Here is a 6,684-nt window from a genome sequence, read left to right as displayed (position 1 = left end):
GCACAAGAAAACACGAACGGCAGGAAATGAAAGACACGCGGACAAGCACAGGGTGGGCCTGGGGGCTTTGGGGGGGGTTCAGGAGATGGAGAGCTGGGCACACCTGGACTGATTGTCTGTCACAGAGTTCGCTGCTCTCTCCTCGGACACATCACTCTGACATTACATGGTCTCCTGGGCAGGGGTTTCTGCAAAGGATGAAATGGCCTAGAGCATGCCGTAGGGGATACAGACAAACCGAAAGAAACCCGCGTGTTTTCCATGCCTTTCCTAGGTGTCCACTACACGTATTCTCTAAAGATGTTAAGATCCCAGGGCCATCACTTTCGCTTCATATAGTGTTCAAATAGTTTTCTTCACGTCAGACACCTATTCAAACCACATAACACTCTTAGAGTTTATGAAATGGAACTGCAGTCACCTTGGTCTCTTGCTAAGTACATTGCCACATAGAGGGGACACATTAGGGGCGTGGGAGACATGAAGGGAAAACGACAGGGTTCCTGGAAAATGAGAAGGTTTTTGGCTTTTGTGAGATTCCCGTACTGATTCACACAGTGGGCATCAACCAAGACATCCAAACGATGGTAATAACCCCTGATCCCAGCTGATTAACACATAGACCTATCTGAACACATAGTCCTTACTCCAGCTCATTCAGTGTGGGCAACAGGATCTTTATGTAAAACCAGACCTTTAGAACTTTTTAAATTTTCCGTAAATGCCCATAAATGCTCTGTGACTTCATTACAGGCCGTGCAGGTCTCCGTTTGAATGCTGCCACACTGAAAACAGAAAATCCATTCTTGCATCCCAAATAGACTACTGGCTTTGAATATGAAATTCAGACTTGAAGGTAGGAAAGTGCACTCAAAGCAAAAATTCCTAACAATGACTTATTTTGCTTCCTTTTCCTCTGTTGCTTGTTGTTAGAATGCAATTAAACTGACAGCTTACTAACACTGAATTACAGGCCGGTATTGAAAATGATTTCATTTCATTAATGAAAAGAAGTGAAGTTGTTTATATCACCCATGAAATGGATGTCCAAATTATTTAAATTGTGCAGAAAAAAATATGCAGTTTCTATTAAATCCCGACAGCAATACTTGTGCTACACTAAGACATTCTGCTTATCTTGTAACATCCACAATACAAATTAAGCAGGAGATGTCATTTAGGGTGGCCATTTGCCAGTTCGACGGACGCTTAATTATAAAGAAAATTTTATTATCACCCTACCTCAGCATTGCTCAGTGAACCCCTTTACCTGATGACACTTCAGATATACATATTTCACTGCAGGAAAAAGAACTACTGATATTAAAATACAGAGTGCATGCAGTTCAGCAAGGAGATGACCTCTAGATGCCCATTCCCCTTATGCACATAGTAACGTAGACATTTATTCATTTAGCAGACACTTGTCTCCAAAGCGACTTCCAATGAACACTATGTAGTGTTATCAGCTCACGCTTTATTCACCCAAAGTCACTTACAATGCTAGATACACTACTTACAATGAGTGACTCATTCATCTAACAGTGAAACACACTTTCTCTCTGTCACACACAGACTATGGGTGATTTTAGAGTCAGCAGTCCACCAGTTTACAGCATGTCTTTGGACTGTGGGAGGAAACCCACACAAACACAGGGAAAACATGCAAACTCCACATAGACTGGGGGGGGGGGGGTCAAACCCATGTCCTCTTGCACCATCCTGGCGCTCTAAGACAGCAATCCTGCTCCCTGTGGCACCAGCAGAAAATTGCACAGCCTTCACCCTTAGAAGAAAGCCGCGGGGCTCCATCACAGCCCATCTGTCTGTCTGTCAACGACCATGTGTCCCTAGTCAGAACAGTCCTCTGTTACCAGCAGAATTTCCATCAAACAGTGACCAAGTAAACAGCTGCATGCGCCTTAAAATCGTCCCCGCCAAACGGTAATTAACAAATTTCTGCGCATTCCTTTGTCATGGATTTGAGCCTGAGCCGGCGTTAAAGCTCATCAGCTGGTGATATTTTCTCTTCTCGCCTTTTTCTCAGCCTCCCTTTGTCTCTGAGACATGTTGACAGGTGTATGGGCCTTTAAAATGTAGACCTGGGAGCAAACAGATGGGCTGTCAGGAAAAGCAAGGAGCGAGGGAGCGATAGAGGGAAAGTTGGGGGGAGAGAGAGGGGGGCAGAGACAGGTAGAGCGAGAGGAAGAGATACAGAGTAAGACTTGGGCAGAGGGAAGAGACTGAGACAACAACATCAGGCTGATAGAGAGATAGGCAAGGAAAGACAGAGAAAAAGAGTTTCAGGAAGAAAGTAAGAGAGCAGGCCAGAGAAAAGTAGAAGGTATACGGAGGGAGAGGGGATAGTGTAGAAAGAAAAGGAGAGAAAAGGGGTTGGGGGTGAGAAGATGAGAGAGAAAATTAAAAAAAAAAAACCTGATTCATTCAGACATGCAAAATGATTTTCCCATAATAAAAGTCCAAGACATATTGCAGTTCTATGGCACTGGGACAAAAGCAGGAGCAACTCCGGAGGCCCTCGCTCCCCTGGTATGCATAAAGTGGCTCCTCTTGGTCAAGAGACAGTTGCCAGAGACTGTGTCAAACAGGAGACGTCTCTCGAGACGCAATTTGACTCAGTCTGCGCTGGTAACAAGATGGACTTAAGGACCCACCAGCTGTCTGCTCCGCGACATTCGCCGCTGCATTTTTAGCAAGAGAACAGGTCACCGGAAAGAAACCCCGCGCAGGTGAAAAGTATATATTTAAGACCGAATTCTCAGAAAAGAAACACTATTATGCAGTGTGTCAGACCTAGACCTTACACACATTGTGAGTTCTGTTAATCAGTTAAAATTATGTCAAGCAGCTACTGCATGCTATCCTTATTAAATGGATATCTTTTTCCCAAAGTAGCTTGGAGTGCTTCTAAGGTATAGTACATTTATTCATCTAGCAATTTACAGTAAGTACCTTGCTCAAGAGTACTACAGCAGTAGGTGAGATTGGAGCCGACAATCTTCAGAATGAAAGGCAACAGCACCAACCAGCACGCTATCGGCTGCCCCTACACTCAAAGAAATATTTAGGCCTAATAATTAAGATTTATGTATTTTGATTGCATATAAAATTTCCATCCATTTGAATTACATATTTTTAACCTAAACAAATTAATAAACTTTATGAAATACGTATTTGTAAGTCATATGTAAATGAGACAGGTAAGAGCAAGATTTATGTAATAGTATCAATAAATCCAATTTGTTTTAAATTCATAAGAAACAGGAGTATGTATTATTTTGTAATAAAGCCAATTTACTTAAAATGCATCACATTTAAGCATTCTTTATTAATAAACCAAATGCATTTTAAAACATTTATAAATTTGTATTTATCTATTCCTACCCAATCACAATATTCTACAACAAAATCTAACAAACAATAAAGAACAGCTAGACCACATAGTTCCACATTTATCAATTTATTAATACTTGAAGACATTTGGCTATTTTGGGAGTAACAAAACTCAAAAGTCAGCAAAAAGAGGAGCTAGCAAGACATACTAGCCGGTGCCCATACACGTGTTGTGTGCAACGTCTCCAAAAAAAAAAAACAAAAAACAAAACACATTAAGGTTAAATGCATTACTTTCAAACATTTTTGCCACTATCAACCTCTTTGCACAAATAAATGCAAACATTTTTAAGACTGTAGAAAAAAGACATTTCTTCAAGAAGTGCTTAAAAAAACTAGAAAACTTGAAGTATACAAAAAACAGGTCACACCTGATTCAATGATAACACCATTGCTTACATTACACTAACATTTTCACAAATCTGTGACATGCAATTATTTGAAACAATAGGGTGAAGGTCACAAAGAAGTGCCATAAGTCTCAGTGGTTAAGTGGTTCTGAACCACCATACTTTTCATGCATGTTTACATGTTAGGAAGACAGGAGTATAAAACAAACATTATACAAGAAGAAAACCTCTAACAACAAAGGACTACATTTTGAACTTCAAGTTTTGTTAGTTTAAATGTTCACTCAAATAAGTAGAAAAATTGCAAACCCATTGCCTGAGGAGGGAAATATCAGTGTTTATCAAATCATTGTAGCATCTTAATTTTCAGTGCTTGGACTTTTGGTGACAGTTTGGTTGTATCCAGTTCCATCAGGATTTTCTGAAACGCTTCAAATGTGCACTTGAGGTCCTTCGGGTAGTTAAGATTAAGGGCATAAATGAGTCCAAAAAGCATCACACATCCAAGTGTGACACTCGGCAGGTTTTGCAGAACAGCCAAACCTTCAAGTACCACACCAACATCTGTAGGTTCATCTCCAGGATCAGCACCCTCTGCCCGAATGACATAGATGCCCATTATTGTCTGTGAAATCCCAGACTCAGCCTCTTCACTTTCAAAGTCCTGGAGGATAAACAAAGCGAATGAGTTCTGTCCCAATGCCAGTTATGGTGTTATTCAGGAATTTTAAGGACATGTTGTTTTGGAAACTCTGACATTTTAGATATGTAGCAGCATATATATGAAAAATAATGGAGAATTTTTCAGAACTCACAAGACCTCAGAAAGCTCTAAAAACAGATGATCCACAAACCATCCAGATTGATGAGTACATCACTCATCACTTTAGAAAAATGGCCAGACAGCCCGCATGCTTAGTTGCACAACTTCCAAGAAAATTACCTCAACTCACCATGAATGCCCTTCAAGTTGCCACCTAAATAGTAGGCTACTTTTGTAAACCTACAAGCCAACAAACCAATCCAAATGCATTGCGATTCTTCAAGTTATAAATTCTCCCCTACAGTCAGCTGTTAGTTACTTTTAACAAAGTATAATATGAATAAAAAATAAAGCCAGTGCAATTTTAGGTTTTTGAACTAATTTTGAACTTGAACCAAGATTAAAAATGCAAGCACTGGATATTATGATGTTGCAGTGATGGTAAACAAGTGGTTTGATATGCTAGAAAACAAAGTGATTAAATTGCTGCAAATTCAATATTTAACTGTTTTTCACAGTTCTTCCTGTTTTATTTTGCTATAGACAGTATCTATCCCATTGATTCAGTTATGTAATTTAAGTGTTAATTGTACTGTAGGTGTTACTGATTTGCCATGATTAATGTATTAATTCCTTAGCTACACCAAATCTGAGATCAGCATAATGGTTTGAGTGTTTCATGATTCTGATTTCATAATTTTCATACTTTGTACTGGCAACTGTATCATTTTACTCAGGTCATACAGTTAAGCTTCTCACTTGTCTTGTATGATCAATCATGCTCTGCACTAATTGCTGCATAGTTTAATCTTTCACTGCACACTATACACACAGGCATAAGCTAGACTGTGATGCCAATAAGGAGATTAACAATCAATGTAAATATATCCTTAAGACATTTATAACAAAGAGTAGTTTGAAATACACTTACCACATATTCTTTGACGAGTGTCTCCATGTCTTCGTTAAGGTAGATACTTAGGCACCTCAGGATACAATCACGCTTGATGTTTATGTCTTCATTCTCACAAGAAGAATAACAAAGTACAAAAAACATGAAATTAGTCAGTGATTTACAATTTAAGTAAGGCTGAATTTTAAAGGGTGTTCACCCCCCCCCAAAAAAATTACATCATCATTTACTTAACCTCATGTCATTCCAAACCCATAATACTTTCATTCATCTTCAAAACACAAATGAAGATATTTTAAATTAAATCTGAGAGATTTCTGTCCCTCCACTGACATCCATGCCACTGCCACTTTGACACTTCAAAAAGTTATAAAGAGATTGTAAAACTGATTGATATGAATCAAGTGGTTTAGTCAATTTTCTGAAGAGACAGAAGGAATCTCAAACATGCCGCGTAGCACACAAAAATGAACCTAACTGGTTCTTGCACGTCAAGCAAACACGCTTGAGCTTTAGTTTACCATATCTGATGTGTGCGTTGATGAATGTTTATATGTGAATAAAAACCTTAATTCAATCTGTTCATCATATAAAGCAATTGAGTCTTTTCAGAAAACGTGGACTAAACTACTCAATTCATATGGACCTCAAACTTTTTGAAGCATCAAAGTGGTAGTTGCGTGGACTGTCAATGGAGGTAGAGAAATCTCCCAGATTTCATTAAAAAGATCTTCTCTTATGTTTCAAAGATGAACGAAAGTATTACAGATTTGAAACAACCTGTTTTATATATATATATACACACACACACACACACAGACACACAATCTGTTATATGAATAATGCTTTAATAATATTGTATTTAATCATGCCAATAAAGTTCTTTAAGTTGAACAGAGAGAAACAGAGAGAAAGACTGTGTGATGGAGAGTGTGTATGTGTGTGAGAGAGAATGAGATGTCCTCACAAATAGTAAAACAAACATGATTTTTTTGTGAGAAAGGTGTGTGTGTGTGTGTGTGTGTGTGTGTGTGCGCGCGCGCAAATGCAAGAGAGATGGAGGTTTCTGAAATGCTGTCAAGACAAAAGAGTAACCAATGGAATATATGATGCAATACATAAAAACACACTTACTTTAGCAGTCAGTGCCATTAGGGAGCGGATTTTTTGTCCTGCACATCCTCCTTTATGACGGAAAACCTTCAGCAGGTCATCAGTATATTTGTCCAGTTGACCAATAAATT

Source organism: Scleropages formosus, chromosome 19 (assembly GCF_900964775.1).
Source record: "Scleropages formosus chromosome 19, fSclFor1.1, whole genome shotgun sequence".
Lineage (NCBI taxonomy): Eukaryota > Metazoa > Chordata > Actinopteri > Osteoglossiformes > Osteoglossidae > Scleropages > Scleropages formosus.
This window is presented reverse-complemented; position numbering follows the sequence as displayed.